Source organism: Macrobrachium nipponense, chromosome 38, assembly GCF_015104395.2.
Source record: "Macrobrachium nipponense isolate FS-2020 chromosome 38, ASM1510439v2, whole genome shotgun sequence".
NCBI classification, from domain to species: Eukaryota; Metazoa; Arthropoda; class Malacostraca; order Decapoda; family Palaemonidae; genus Macrobrachium; species Macrobrachium nipponense.
Genome location: NC_061098.1, coordinates 11,341,787 through 11,359,286, shown reverse-complemented (window position 1 = coordinate 11,359,286; position 17,500 = coordinate 11,341,787). Strand labels below are relative to the sequence as shown.

Here is a 17,500-nt window from a genome sequence, read left to right as displayed (position 1 = left end):
AACGCAGTATGACAATGGATCATTGTTTTCGTATCGCTCATTTCTAATACTTTAATTATTCTCCAATAGTTTATCCATGATGGTCCAAATACGATGATCGCTCAGGGTCGAAGCAACTCATGACTATGGGATTAAAATCAATATGCAATCGTCTCTCTCTCTCTCTCTCCAAATGTTACACAGTGAAAAGCCCTTTTTCCCACTAATATTTTCCACTTTTTTTTTTCAACGCCAAGCCAAAAATATCGTACGTCATGGAATTATAGAAGAATGTGAATCCAATATGCAAGGTAATATTCTATCATTTTAACTGACCATAAGGACCTTTCTCAGTGATTTTGAGTGTCGATGGTTTTCTGCCTACAATATTTTTTGTAGTATTAATCATGCCTTTAGAGAATATACAGAAAAAATACCTTCAAGTAGGTGTTAGCTCCAACGGGAAACTCACGATAAAACTCATGAAAATCCCCAGTATCAATATATATAAAGGATGTTGGAAATCAGATCATTTTTACAAGATTATCCGTTTTCATTACACTAATTAAACGAGCTTAAAATCCTGTATTCGCGAGGATTTCTCGTCTCGTAAACCAATTTCCGTCATCAATTATTCAACCGTTAGCAGCTCTCTCTCTCTCTCTCTCTCTCTCTCTCTCTCTCTCTCTCTCTCTCTCTCTCTCTCTCTCTCCTCTAGAAAATCAGATATCAGAAATAGTATTATTTTATGTTGCGGTTTTCGTACACGTAAGAGTTTTGTATATATATATATATATATATATATTATATATATATATATATATATATATATATATAAATATATAAATTCTGCGCTGAATGCAAGCAAACTAAGAACAGTCTGGTGGACTTTTGATTCTTTAAAGAAATGATACGAGATCAATATCATCATCCCTGTTCCTTTGAACAATGAAGTCGAAAATTAAATATTTATGACCATATTTGATCACATCCACTCGGTATGCCAATTAAATGAGTCTTTTCTAAGGCCTTTTCCATAATGACATCAGAATAACAAATATCAGTGTATTGGATACGCTCTTGATGATTAGTGGGGCCTTTCTCTCTCTCTCTCTCTCTCTCTCTCTCTCTCTCTCTCTCTCTCTCTCTCTCTCTCAAACAAACAAACAAACAAATAAAACGCCTCACTATATATCTATGGCTCTTGGTTCCATTTCAGCATTTACAGATGTTCTTTGCAACTCCGAGGGTCCTTTCATCCTCGTCCCAAAGACAGTACACCTCTCCTCTTCCTCACCGCCAAGCTGCCATCCAATTTATCTATGGTTTAATAACCGCACTGCAGATTAAAACCACAGTATTCCAAAAGAAACGTGTGTGTGGGAGTAGGATCTTTCATCAACAGGCAGTGATAACCGAGAACGATAAGGATACCATTTCACCCTCCTGTGTGTCAATCGGGCCCTTGGTCGGGTTGATCTAGACATCCAAAATAGACCTCATGATGGCCTTTGAGCATTTTATCCAACCCCCACCCTCCAACATAAAGGGTGCTCTGGGCAAAAGGCCATTCTGCCTTATGCTGACTTACACTGGATCCACCTCGCCCATCATCTCTTCCTTATTTGTACTAATGGGCCCATTATTTCTACCCTCTTTCTTTAGGTGGCTCCTTCCACCTCCTCCTTTTCTCTCCTTCCTCCATCTTTTTTGGGGATTTCTTTATCAACAGGCCCATTATTTCTAGCCTCTTTCCCTAAGGGTCGCCCCCCCCCCCACCACCTCCTCAGCTTATCTCCTTCCACCCATATCTATATAATTTCAATATTTCTTCTATTTCGTCCTCAAAATGGCTTCTTCTTCTTCTTCTTCTTCTAATTTCCACTACGAGTTCCCCCCTAAACCATACCCATTCCCTACACCCACTCTTTCTATCATATTCTCCCATCTATTTTCACCCAATGGCGTTCTTGCTCTTTCTACGCCCATTGGGGCGTCTTTCCAGTTCGTTTCTCCCTCTTCCATTCTCTCCTCGCAAGGATTCCTTCCTTTCGAGGAGGAGTAGTGAGGAAGAAGAGGAAGAGTGAGGAGTGGCGCCAGGATTCCTTTCGAGGAGGAGGAGGAGGAGGAGGAGGAGGAGGAGGTAGGAGGAGGAGGAGGAGAAGGAGGAAGGAGGAGGAGGAGGACTGAGGATTGGCGTCTTTCAGTTCGTGGTTCCTTTCTCCTTCCTCCATTCTTCCATTCTCCCTTGCGAGGATTCCTTTCGAGGAGGAGGAGGTGAGGAGGAAGACGAGGAGGAGGAGGAGGAGGTGTATGAGGTGGAGGAGAGTAGGGAGGAGGAGGGTGGGAGGAGGAATCACGGAAGACCCTCCGGTGCCTCATTACGGCACGGTCTGGTGGCCAGGACGTCAGATGCAGGCACGACAAAATGACTTGGGGGGAGGGGGAGGAGGAGGCGGGGTAATGAAGGCGAGCACTGCAGGGGCAACCGATAAAACGGATGGAGGAGGAGGAGGAGGAGGAGGAGGAGGAAGAGGAGGAGGAGGAGGAAATAAGAGGATTCGGGATGGCGCCGGACAGAGGGGAAACTAAAGAAGACGACATTCGACTCGTCTCAAATGAAAATGATACCATCAGCATTACAAAGTTTGTTTGTTTGTTTGTATGGTGTTTTGACGTTCCATGGAACCAAAAGTGGTTATTCAGCAACGGGACCAACAACGGCTTTATACGTGACTTCAGAACCACGTCGAGAGTGAACTTCTATCACCAGAAATACACATCTCTCACCTCTTATTAAAATGCCAAAGAATCGAACTCGCGGCCACCGAGATAGGCAGGCAAAGACCATACCAACCACGCCATTGAGGCGCTAGCATTACAAAGTGCCAGTGGTATTTATATAAGAGAGGGAGATAAGCGACTCAGTTTTCTTCCAAAATCAGAAAGGCTTCGACAATGGGTACACTGAGGCGTCTTAGACGGGAAATCATAATATATTATAATATTCACGGATAAAAACAGAAGCATAAAACTACCTTTTTGTCGAAACAACGAAACAGATCGACAACCTACGGGCTGCTCTAAGAGCAAGAGACCGTGCTGGCATAGGGCCAGCTTAATGTCAAACAACGAAAAAAAAATTGACATAAATGGTTTTGGGAGCTGCATAAAATGGGGGTTTAGTAACAGCTTGGCAATGATCATAAATTTAAATTAGTGCCGTGAAAAACTAGAATATCATCGAGCACAATTATAGAGTTATGGCAGAGAGGATTAAGATGATGACTGGTAATCGAAATAAAAAAAAAACTCTTTATTGGAGTGAAAAGTGAATAATAAAATGTATATATATATAAAGCATAGGATGTACATGAGGTGGCAACACAATAGGTAAATAAATAGTTGCGTGTTTCTTAACATTATTATTATTATTATTATTATTATTATTATTATTATTATTATTATTATTATTATTATTATTATTATTATTATTCAGAAGTCGAACCCTATTTCATATACAAGAAGCCCACCAAACCTTCCAAAGAAAGTTATTGAAAACCAGATAAACTAATAAATAAACAAACAAATAATAAATAGAAATTCATGTAAAAATATCAAAGAAAAGAATGCAAAGACAAGGGATGGAGATCATTTGGAAGGATAATAGAAACAAGGACGAAAAACTATTAATTAAATCCGAGTGCAGAGAGAAAATGGAATCAAAGGGGTGCTCCAAGATGCATTGAAAAAATTATCTGACAAACTAAAGATAACGCTGAAGAAAAATTGAAAGATACAAAGATACAGCCGAGAAGATCAAAGGCAACGTTTGTTGGGTGTGTGTGTGTGTGTGTGTGTGTGTGTGTGTGTGTGTGTGTGTGTGTGTGTGTGTGAAGGGAAACATGAAAGGAAGCTTTGTTGGCAAAAAAAATGAATAAAAGGACACATGGCCCACATCGTTTGATATCGAGGTTTGTCGAGGCAAAAATCGTACTTCCAACGCAATAGTAAGAAATAACAACTGTAGGGTGATAATCATCGCGATCTTAACTGGATATTATGTAAGGCGATTCATGCATTCAAGAATCTGAACAACAAATGAAAGAGTTATTGGAAAAAACATATGACGTCATAACTTCGATGGTCGCCGATGCAGTTATCAATGACCAAGAAACAAAATCTAAGTCTGAAAAGAAAAATACTGATCAAATCCCAATAACCAATTAAGAAGGTTGCTTAAAGTAATTTAGTCACGTACAGAGAATGGAGGGATGAGGTAAGAAGACAATTCAAGCTACATAAAGAAGGGTAAGGGAGATTCCTGCCCATGAGATTCATCTACAACTCGGCAGACGAAAAGAGAATTCGACAGAAAACGATCTCTCTTCCCGAAGAACTTTTGAGACCAACCTTCAGTTACAACTTCTACTGATCTGTTCTTGTTGTTGGTATCTGCCTAAATTTTGAGACACTCTTCGAGTCGTCCTTTTACTCATTCCTTTTTAAAGTTTAGAGATCTTTCTAAGTTTAAGGATGTTTTAAAGTTCAGGGATTGAGTTGGGCAGATTTTTCTGCCTTTATAAAAATACCAAGTTACATCAGCGCCCAGTGTTATAGTTCTTGCTGTATTAAACCCAAGTGCTTTCAGTTCATCGGGGATAGATGATTTGCATACGAGAGAGAGAGAGAGAGAGAGAGAGAGAGAGAGAGAGAGAGCATCTATCTGGCAAGAACATTCAAGAACCACCCTTCTACAGCTCACGCAAAAACAAATAGACTGTGACGCCCCGATGTTGCAAAGCTGCACTGGCGGCCAAGATCTCTTCCCCAAGTGCGAGAGAGAGAGAGAGAGAGAGAGAGAGAGAGAGAGAGAGAGAGAGAGATAGCTAGCAAGAACCACCCTTCGACCACACTAACACACAGGCGGAAACAACTCTTCCCCCTAGTACGAGAGAGAGAGAGAGAGAGCATCTTATCTCCGAGCGGATGTCCCGTTGCCCAAGGCTCTGTTTGACGAGTCCTTATCACCCCCAAAACGACCTGCAGAAGGTCAGGTTCGCCATTGTAGCCGTCACTCCGAAGTGATTTGATGATTAGTGGCCTCTGCTTGGAATTTACTGCTGTTGCTAAATTCTTCTTCTTCTTCTTCTTCTTCTTCTTCAGCTTTGCTTGCTGTGGAATTGAGGTCATTTCAAGCTTGAATTTCAAGGCTGTAGCCCCTGTGGAGGACTTGTTCAATAAGAGTGGGGGTTCATCTTCTGATTAATAATAATAATAATAATAATAATAATAATAATAATAATAATAATGCTTGAAATTCAAGGCAGTAGCCCCTGTGGTGGACTTGTCCATACGAATAGGGTTCATCTTCTGAATAATAATAATAATAATAATAATAATAATAATAATAATAATGATAATAATAATAATAAGCACTACACCCAAGAGCAAGTACGGACAGACTATACATAACACGAAAGGAAGGAGGGAGGGGACTACTAAGCATAGAGGACTGCGTCAACATCGAGAACAGAGCACTGGGGCAATATATGAAGACCAGTGAAGACGAGTGGCTCAAGAGTGCATGGGAAGAAGGACTGATAAAAGTAGACGAAGACCCAGGAATATACAGAGACAGGAGAAAGACAGAGAACAGAGGAATGGCATAACAAACCAATGCACGGACAATACATGAGACAGACTAAAGAACTAGCCAGCGATGACATATGGCAATGGCTACTGAGCGGAGAGCTCAAGAATTAAACTGAAGGAATGATAACAGCGGCACAAGATCAGGCCCTAAGAACTAGATATGTCCAAAGAACGATAGATGGAAATAACATCTCTCCCATATGTAGGAAGTGCAATACGAAAAAATGAAACCATAAACCACATAGCAAGCGAATGTCCGGCACTTGCACAGAACCAGTACAAAAAGAGGCATGATTCGGTAGCAAAAGCCCTCCACTGGAGCCTGTGCAAGAAACACCAGCTACCTTGCAGTAATAAGTGGTACGAACACCAACCTGAAGGAGTGATAGAAAACGATCAGGCAAAGATTCTCTGGGACTATGGTATCAGAACAGATAGGGTGATACGTGCAAATAGACCAGACGTGACGTTGATTGACAAAATCAAGAAGAAAGTATCACTCATTGATGTCGCAATACCTTGGGACACCAGAGTTGAAGAGAAAGAAATGGAAAAAATGGATAAGTATCAAAACCTGAAAATAGAAATAAGAAGGATATGGGATATGCCAGTGGAAATTGTACCCATAATCATAGGAGCACTAGGCACGATCCCAAGATCCCTGAAAAGAAAACTAGAAAAACTAGAGGCTGAAGTAGCTCCAGGACTCATGCAGAAGAGTGTGATCCTAGAAACGGCCCACATAGTAAGAAAAGTGATGGACTCCTAAGGAGGCAGGATGCAACCCGGAACCCCACACTATAAATACCACCCAGTCGCATTAGAGCACTGTGATAAAGCAAAAAAAAAAACAATAGTAATAGTAATAATAATAATAATAGTAATAATAATACTAGAATTTTAAGGAAGTGGCCCCTGTGGGGGGCTTGTCCCATATGAGTGGGAGTTCATCTTCTGATTAATAATAATATAATTATAATAATACTTGAATTTTAAGGAAATGGCCCCTGTGGGTTTGTTCCATATGAATAGGGTTCATAATCTTAATAATAATAATAGGCTCTAACAACAACAACAACAACAATTATAATACAGTGACCGAAACTTAATTTGCGGATATGATTTAAATACAATAAAAACGGTTGCATGAACATCGTCAAGTTCAACAAGGTTACATATTTGTTTAAAGGAAATCGTTTCCAGCATATTTTTACGAGTTACTCAAAATCACGCGATACTCTAAATTAATGAAATTTGTGTTTCTTCTAAAGGCAGTGATTTTGATATTCATTAATTACAGACATGTATTTCCTTGCTGTTTATCTCGGAAATGACGAAGGTCACGTCAGTCTCTATGCTTCCGGTATGAACTCATACAATATATAACTGCAATGACACCGTTTATCTCTCTCTCTCTCTTTCTCTCATAAAAATATTGTAATTGTAATTAGCACTACTCATTACCTTATTGAGTTGATGAACCGGTATTATCTCTCTCTCTCTCTCTCTCTCATAAAAATATTGTAATTGTAATTAGCAATACTCATTACCTTACTGAGTTGATGAAACCGATTTTCTCTCTCTCTCTCTCTCTCTCTCTCTCTCTCTCTCTCTCTCAGAGAGAGAGAGAGAGAGAGAGAGAGAGAGAGAGAGAGAGAGAGAGAGAGTTTGGTGATTAATATATAAATCTACTCCAGTCCTGCTAAGGAAAGAATATTTATTTACTAACTGTCAAGATGAAACAAAGAGGACATACGTCGAACGAAAGATAAATATATATATATATATTATATATATATATATGTGTGTGTGTGTGTGTGTGTGTGTGTGTGTGTGTGTGTGTGTGTGTGTGTGTTTTCGTGTGAATTTTCACTGACATTTCAGCTGATGTCAATATTCACTGACATGTCAGCTGATGTCAGTTTTCATTTATATTCTAGCTGAAGTAATTGTTCATTGGCATTCCAGCCGATGAAAATTTTCCATGTACATTCCAGCTTCCAGGATCCCATATGGTGAAGGCAGCTCTATATATATATCATCCCTGAAGACCCACCTACGCGTATTACAAAATCTATATGCATAATAGAATCTATACATGTTATAGAATCCGTTCACTACTAACCACCACATTTCCCCTAGACCCTTCTCTCTCTCTCTCTCTCTCTCTCTCTCTCTCTCTCTCTCTCTCTCTCTCTCTCTCTCTCTCTCTTTTCCTTTGTCAAAATCTCATTACATGATGGCATTCCCCTTGTATGTATAAGGAACAACTAAACAAGGATGGATGAGAGAGAGAGAGAGATGAGAGAGAGAGATGAGAGAGAGAGAGAGAGAGAGAGAGAGAGAGAGAGAGAGAGAGAACAGTAAACGTCATCAGATAATAACTAGGAAGAAATGAATACAGAAAATACCTGTCTGCTCTTAATCTCGTCTCTTTTCGAAAATTACAAAATCAATTTACGGAAAATAAAGTTATAGCGAACTAAACATAAAAAGTAATAAGACTCTGAAATTATAAGAGACACCAAAGGAAAACCGTAAGGAGAAATCCCAAAGTCTCGGAAATATGTTCCCCCCTTCCCCACAAAAAAAAAATTAAGGAAACTGAAATGAATATTAAAATGGCCGCGCTTCCCTTACGTAACTCTTCCTATGATTCAGTCCATATTTAAATTCATATTTAAACCCATATTTAAATTCGAGTTTTGACATCATTGGACGGCATGCAAATGACTCCCATCGGTGCTAACGTCGATCGCCTCATCAGAAATTCCAGGCGTTTCTTTGAAACGAGGTTCATTCTCGTCACACAGAAAACCTTGACACTTATTATTATCATTCATGAAGCATTTTACAAAAGAACAAGTAAAAAAAATGAGGCGAAGTTACTTCGGCCAGCGAAAGCAGATCTAACCTACAGTGGTCTCGGTATAATACCGTATGAACAGCGGCACATGAAGCTCTAACCAGGGACGGTGGTGGCCTGGCTTATATCGTTGCCAGACGCATGATTATACCTAAATTTAACATGAAATACAATAAAAACAGCTGAGGCTAGAGGGCTGTAATTTGATACGTTTGATGATTTGAGGATGAATAATCAACATAGGAATTTGCAGCCCTCTAGCCTCGATATTTGTTGAGATCTGAAGGCGGACAGAAAAAGTGAGGACAGACAGACAAAGCCGACACAATAGTTTTCTTTTCTGAAAACTAAAATGTAAAAAAAAAAAAAATAATGATAGCTCATCTGACGTAACATTTCAAAAGCACAGTTCATCTCAAAACATATGATCAATTCCTCTCTCTATAACCTATGAAAAATAATCATACTGAATATTTTCACTGCGACCAAAGTGACTTTATAACTAATCATATTGAGGCAGGTCACCTTTTTTTTAAATATATCTTTGCTGAATTCAAATTCCTGGTCTTTTGTCTCTCCTTATTGCTTATTCTGCAAAAGAGTTAACTGATAAACGAGGTGCCATTTCAGTCTCGGCTAAAATCATGTAAACAGAAATTCAGTCATAACTGACCTCCAAGGAAATTAAAAAGGAAATTGAATTACAAGACATCAGAAATACAATTAACAAGACGATTAAACTGCTTTGTAACTTTGGATTTCTTATTTCAAGTTGAATTATTTTTGTGTAAAACATGACGATGATAACATTCAAGATAATTCTGTTATTTAGTGTAACACGTGACGACGATAACATTCCATCCATTTCAATTACTTTCGTGTAACACGTGACAATGTTAACATTTTATACATTTCAATTATTTTATTGTAACACGTGACGATGACAACAGTGCGTCATAGTAGCAATGACTATCCACCTATGCAATTCGTTCAAAAAACGCCGCGAAAGACGGATATTAAACCAGTATGAAAGAGAGAATGGTTATTGCAATACAGAATCAAAGAATGAATCAGACCTTGTTTCTGTTTTTATTAATTCATTTGGATTTATTGAAGTTCAAACTGGAACTCTTACTTGTATACTTGATCAGTTACAGCAACTTAGGTTTTGGAAGCTGATGTACGATTCATATGGACTCATTATATCCCATCATTTAGTTGAAAAATTATTAATAAGAACAAATAAGAATGTTATATGAATCATAATTTTATTAAAAACGAAGGACAAACTTTTTCTGCAAAGGCTGCTTACAATTACTGACGCGATATATTCACCCATGTTAAATATAACGTTCATTTTCCATAACAGGACTGTGTGTGAACTCTTTCTTAAGAACTCGGGTTGCGAAGTGAACATTTCCATGAGGCACAAAACGTAACAGCGAGTGGAAAAAAAACGGACAAAAAAGGTATTAGCTGGACAGAAAATGTATTCCAATGCTGGCGAGTGATAAGTGCCGAGTACAAAAAAAAAAAAAAAAAAATAACACAGAAAAGTGACCATCAGAGAGTGACGTGATATTGTGTACGATTTTCTCTGCTGTGGAAAAAGTGTTGATCAATTGTAAAAATGTGAGAGACCAGCCCCATGGAATCAATTAAAACTGATCCCTTAACAGAAAAATAAGAATTCCATTCTATTGTGTTGGTGACGCTACAAACTCGAACGTGTTGCAGTTTTCTCAAGGTAAGTGTTAATTTATTTTTATATAAGTGTAAATTTATATACTTTATTTATTTTAATTAAATCATGTACATCAATCACATCACAGCAACAATGATCACACCAAGCTAAGAGGAAACGACTTCGAATATATCCTAGATATTACATATGTACGGAAAAACTAATACATTCACTCCGCAGATTTAATATTTTCCATTTCGATATATAAATTTTCTGCTATGTCTCCAAGGTTTTCATAATTATATATTATTCTATAAATAAATATATAAGGTATATATATATATATATATATATATATATATATATATATATGTATACCAGGATGAAAAACTCCAAAAGAAAAACATGGATAAAAAAAAACACAAATTATCCATTACTTTTTTTTTTTTTTTGCGCGCGCGCGCGCCAGTAAGTGCGTTACACCCAAAATTTGGAGAATGTAAAACCGATACTCGTAAAATACTTGCTGGGAAAGTGGCCTTAGCAAAAAGGTAATGCCTGGCAGTTTTAACGTTTAGTATTATTTGTGAAGCAACATTACCTTTTATCGGTACAGAAATTCGTATGTATTTCACATTAAATGTTGACAAAATAACACACACACACATGTGTGTGTGTGTGTGTAGCAATAGTGTTATTTTTGGTTGAAATATGTTCCTATAGGGCACTTGCGAACAATATCTCGTAAATGAATTTACTGTCAATCATTGCCAACGATCTAAAAATGTGTTGCAACATACAATAATAGTTCAAATACACTCTGTTGTAAATACATAACATACAATAACAGTCCAAATACACGCTGTTGTAAATACATAACATACAATAATAGTCCAAATACACGCTGTTGTAAATACATAACATACAATAATAGTCCAAATACACGCTGTTGTAAATACATAGAATTCCCTGGTCAGGACTCGAGAGAGCGATTTCGAGCAGCCTCCTGAAACAGGCCCCAGTGCATTTACATCTCAAAATGCAGCACGAACCTGTTGCGCCAACAACCACGCATACAAGTAAATAACCCTACGGACCGATATAAATTTGAAGAGGTATGCATACTTCAGCTGGATTTCCAAAGAAGGCGTAAGATCTGGAAGAATGGGTGAAGATTCCAGACCTGTCAATGGGGAAATTGCGGGGCTGTAAAAAAAGGTTTTGGAATGGAAATTTTGGGTGAATACAGACATGGAATATTCCTGGAAATTTGTGGAGAACATTGGCTAGGGATATTCCCGGAAATTCGTGAAATCTAAGGATTGCAATGTGTTAAATCATTCATATTTGAACAAGAAACTGAAAGTGTCCGAGGGTGGCATCTAGAGAAACATCAGGTGCATTGATGATGAGTTCCAGGTTGTAATTCTTGAGTTCCAGGTTGCAATACTTAATCGAAGTTGTAGGACTTAATTGAACAGACAAAGGTACATGCCCAATTAGGCTTCAGATGGTCCAGGATCATTCATTTTGGCAATCAACTAATGATTTACAACCGACGAGACGTTTCAAAAGAGGGATATCATAGCATGACTTAAAAAAAATAAAAACATAATAATAAAAAGACGGTCACATGCTTAAAAGAACTAGAATACAATTAATGAATAGCTCTGTAATTCTGTAATACAGAAAAGCAAAAAACAACCCATCGCCGTGACAATAAGATATATACAGAGAGAGAGAGAGAGAGAGAGAGAGAGAGAGAGGAAAGGAGTACTGAAATCACTCTCATTCCCACTGAAGTCAACATTATTCCCAATTCCCCCACTTAAGCCAACATCATTCCCATTCCCACTTAAGCCAACATCATTCCCATTCCCACTCAAGCCAAAATCGTTCCCATTTCCACTTACGCCAACATCATTCCCATTACAACCGGAGTCAACATCATTCCCATTCCCACTCAAGCCAACATCATTTCCATTCCAACCAGAGTCAACATCATTTCCGTTCCGACTCAAGCCAACATCATTCCCATTCCCACTTAAGCCAACATCATTCCCACTACAACCGGAGTCAACATCATTCCCATTCCCACTCAAGCCAACATCATTCCCATGCCAACCAGTCAACATCATTCCCATTCCCACTCAAGCCAACATCATTCCCATGCCAACCAGTCAACATCATTCCCATTCCCACTCAAGCCAACACCATTCCCATTCCAACCAGAGTCAACATGCTTCCCATCCCCACTTAAGCCATCATCATTCCCATTCCAACCAGTCAACATCATTCCCATTCCCACGTCTAGCTCAACTAATATTCCTTTTTATTTTTTTAGTGACATTTTTCATCCTGCGTTCATTAACAGAGAGAGAGAGAGAGAGAGAGAGAGAGAGAGAGAGAGAGAGAGAGAGAGAGAGAGAGAGAGAGAGCTGCTTGTTTATTGGAAATTCCCCAAATGAGAAAATAATGACAGCACTCCCAAGACATCAAGGAGAATGTCATTATGTTATCCTTGACGTTGGGCTAATCTTTGGGGGTGTGCATGAGAGAGAGAGAGAGACCTTACCTTACCTTACAGACCTTACATTTCGTTCGGGTTGCCCCAGGTCCCTCAGTGTGAGGCGCCTCTAATGTCTACCAGAGAGTTGCTAGTACATCTTCCGGTATATTTTGCATCTTCCAATCTTGGATGGTCTGGGATGCAGTTTAGATATTTGTCGAGCTTATTATCTTAAACACATCTACGCTCACTCCGATATATTCCTCAGATGAGCTGGCAACGCATTGAATAGACGCTGCATTATCGATGCTGGTGCGTAGTGGATTAATGTCTGTGTGCTTTCCTTATTTTTTCCATTTTCACTGGTATGTTTTGGGCACCTATAATCTACCTCTGCTTTTGCTCTTTCTGATATTTTTAGTTCCATGATATTTTCTGTTATTCCTTCTATCTGTTTCCATGCCTGAATTATCATGTAGCGTTCTCTCTCCTTTCTAGACTATAAATTTTAATTTTACGGATTGTAGTCTTTCCCAGTAGTCTAGGTCCTTAACTTCTTCTATTCTAGAGCTGTAAAACGGACCTTTGTTACACTCTCTATTTGTGCAATATCCTTTTGTTGATAGTGTGGGTACCATATCATATTGCAAATATTCAAGTGGACTACGAACATATGTTTTTATAAAGCATAATATGTGTTCAGCTTTTCTTGTTTTGAAGTGCCGTAACAAACATTCCAATTTTTGCGTTTACATTTTGCCAACAGAATGGCTATTTTGATCATGCATAACATGTCTATTCATCATCACACCCGCAAGGTCTTTAAACTGTTTCCTTATTTGTGATTGGTCTCATTATTAGGTTCCCCTAGTATGCATATAGCTTTCCTTCTCTGTCTCCATAATTTATTGATTACAATTTATCAGAGTTAAATACCATCCTATTTACCTCTGCCCAACATATACTTTGTTAAGGTCTCTTTGTAGAGCGTTCCTATCTTCATCACAAGTAATTTTTTCTCTACTTATTCTTGTGTCATCAGCGAAAACTACTCACTACCGAATCCTTAAACATTACTGTCTATGTCTTCAATCATAATAACAAACAGTATTGCAGCTAGCACCGTACCTTGTGCCACACCGGATATTACCTTGGTTTCATCCGACCCTTTCTCATCGTTTGCAATAACTATCTATCTGTTTTCTGTTGTGTAAAAATTCTTTTAACCATCTTCCGTGCACAAGCCTGAGTTGAAGTGGGTCACTACTGCAGAGAATCGAACTCGCGGCCACCGAGGTGGTAGGCCAAGACCATACCGATCACGCCACTGAGGCGCTCTGGTTCAGACAGTAACTCTAAAATATAGGGAAAATTTGTCTCGAAATATTGAATCATTTCTGCTTCACAGAACTCTTAGGCTTAGTGAGCAAAACATTCATTGATTTCCAGATATGTCAAGTGTTATTAATGGTAACTATATCATTAGATATACAACGGAATCAGGGGCAAGAGGAGAAATTCCTACGTCTGATTGCACGCACTTTCAGATCTGAATAAGTGACACATTCCAAAACTACTATGGCCCACTTGAAATGTGTTACCCATCTATAAACCTTGAACGGACATGTCTAAATCTCGAATTTTGACATTTCTAATTCTAATTCAGGCCATATCAAATCCGTGAGAGTCACTACCTCATTTTGAACAGCCCATTCAGAATCTGGTTAAGTACCTCTTATAGCCGACTGAGTTCCATTCGAAATCCGAGTCATTTAAAATCAATGAGATCTCTGGCAAGCCCATTCATAAAGCTAAGACTGGTCCTTTCAAAAGTGTAGATCATTCCAAATCAGCTTTACCTTGTGGGGGAATCTCGTTCAATCACTTCCTGGCTTGGCTCGTCACATTACACAACCAGATCAGCTTTTATCCGATTTCAAATCTTGGTCAGCCAATTCGAAAGTGACGCGTCCGTATCATACCTGATTTGGCCCAACTCAATTTTTGTTTCTGCCCGGTATAATTCTGGTTTCAAAGTATCTCAAGTCGGCAGCAGAAGTACAACGGTAAAATGGTATCTATTCAGTATTCTCTCGAGAGAACGATATAGTATAGCTTTCCTTGATACCCATTGACGGCTTAGGAGGAATCAATTCATAAAAGCTCGAAGAATTCTCGCAAAATGGTGACAGGTAATGGCGGCTGGTAAACACCACTCACTCCATACTGCTACGAGGCTCTGTATCTGTGTCAACATCTGGGAAATGAAGCAGAAAATTTCATTGATCACGACCTGCCACCTCAAACGTCAGATCAAAAGACATCTAACATCACAGAGCTTGTAGAGGCCTGCGTAAATTCCCGCATTACCAATTGCCCACTACCGTAAAAACAACGGTTTCTAAAATAAAACTTGAAAGAGTTGAATCTGTCGCACAAATAACATTGCCTGTTGACGGGCAACACGACCATTTATACAAAATCGATGAACAAAGGCTGTAACCTATTGAACATTCGTTGATGTTTAGCGCTGCAATTTCAAAAATACGCTTTGGATTTTCCAGCAGATTTCTTTGATATCCAACGGATTTCTTTGATTTGTCTAAAATACTGGAGGGTAGAAAAATAGTCAGCAAGACCTTTGTCCAAAGAGAGAGGAAGGCCTTACGTATTCATATATTATAGATCTTGCATAAATGACCTACATATTTATATATTTATAGATATTGCGATTTTCGCTCATGTTAATGACCTGTCCTTTGGAACTTGACCGTGTCAATGATTGTGGAGTGAGTTGAGAATACAGTCATCATAATCATCATATAAACTTGCATTTTTTCATGATGACCAATTCTGAGAGATGGCGCTAATTTGTCTCTTACTGAATTGAATTGAATATGGAATTTAGGCCATGACTGGGACCTATGAGGCCATTCAGCGTTGAAATGGAAACTGACAGTTAAAGGGTTGAAAGGTGTAACAGGAGGAAAACCTCAAAGCAGTTGCACTATGAATCAACTGTTAGGAGAGGAATGGAAAGGAAGATGGAAGTAAGAGAATGCGAAAGGAGGTACAGTAAAAGGGATTAAAAGGGGTTGCAGCTAGGGGGCCGAAGGGACGCTGCAAAGAACCTTAAGTAATGCCTACAGCGCACCGCGTGCGGTACACTGATAGCACTACCCCCTACGGGATCTCTAACCTTATTAATTCCTCATTCCGGGCCAACAATTCCTAAAAGTGGCCGTTTGGTCCCAACTTAATAATGCGCACATTTCTCTGCAATATTTTAATACATCTTGAAGTGGTATAAAAGTTCAGTTTAAACAAAACTTTCACCGTAAAAATAAACAAATTCAATAAACAAATTCTAACTTAGTTCCCTTTTACAAAAAAAATATAAAAAATGAAAAAAAAAAAAAAAATCCACGTACTGCACAATGTCTGGTAATGCGAGACCTCGTGAGTGAATTATTCACGGCAACCCCACAAGTTCGCTGGCAAAATTCCAGACTGAACGTACATAAACATTTATTATTACGCGGCTCAATTAATGCAATTACTTTCCCCTCGGTCCCAATGGGCCGGTGGGATTCCCAAACTATTTTCATATTTCATCAGCATGATGAGCAAACATAGCAAAACATATCACACCACCTGGAACTGAAGTAAACACGGTGCACAGAAAAACAATGGCGGCTAATGGAACCCGAGAAAGCTGGTAAACAGTTGCTATGGGTCTGCGTCTTTCTATGTAGCTATCTATTTGTATAATTATCTATCTATTATATATATATATATATATATATATATATATATATATATATAATATATATATTCTTTTTTACGGTTCTATCCCGAGTTTAATTATTATTGATCACCTTTTCCTACAACTCTCTCTCTCTCTCTCTCTCTCACAGTGTAAGGGTTTATATATAGTCTGTCGACTCTGCCTATTAAGGTTTTCAGCTGATGATTCAACGAAGCAGGAAAGAAAGATCTACTACTACACACACACACACACACACACTCACACATATAATATAATATATATATATTGATAAAAGCTTTACTGTGATTTGCTTTTTTCGTTTCACAACGAAGAGAAATCCGTTGAACATTCCCTTCACAATCCAAAAAATATAGTCTGAGCGAACCTGCTTCAAAATAAATAAATAAATAAATAAAACATAAATAAACAAATGAATAATCTTCGTCGAGTAAGGTTCGACAACCAAAAGTTTAAGCCCGTTTCAATAAGCAAAGAGTAAGCTACTATAAATATAAACGTGGAATCAAAGTAAATTTATTCAAATACATAAAAAAAAAACCTATATTCATCTTCCGCGAAGGATCGGAAGCCTTTTCCATGAATACAGATATTCAAATAAAATGAGTTACAAAAAAGATCTAACGCGACGTGAAAAGGATGAATGGCAGCGCCTATTTCTAAAATGGATAAAATAAATAATAAATAAATAAAAGTTACACAAACTTCCAACGCCTTTCTCCCGATTAAAATCGCACTCTGTCAAATACGAACTTTATAAAACCCTTTGAATGGATCTCCTCAATAACGTTTTATCATTCTAGGAAATGACATCCGAATTAGCAAAGTGGACTGGTATTTTAATCCAGAAGGAGAGAGAGAGAGAGAGAGAGAGAGAGAGAGAGAGAGAGAGAGAGAGAGAGAGAGAGAGCACTCAACCATGTGTCTCACTAACATCAAAAAAACCTCGCAATATTCACGAAAATATTACAGCACTTTGCAATATCCATCCAATAAGGAAGGACCACCTCTAGAGAGAGA

General features: G+C 38.3%; 1 long non-coding RNA gene across 2 annotated transcripts in view; it reads left to right on the top strand.

The window, feature by feature from the left end:
- Window positions 1-17,500, top strand: part of LOC135209875 (uncharacterized) — a 314,792-nt gene that overhangs the window by 34,533 nt on the left and 262,759 nt on the right. For both annotated transcript variants that reach the window (XR_010313425.1, XR_010313426.1), the window contains exon 2: window positions 9,870-10,247. This is a non-coding gene — a long non-coding RNA (uncharacterized LOC135209875). The remainder of the gene's footprint in view (window positions 1-9,869; window positions 10,248-17,500) is intronic.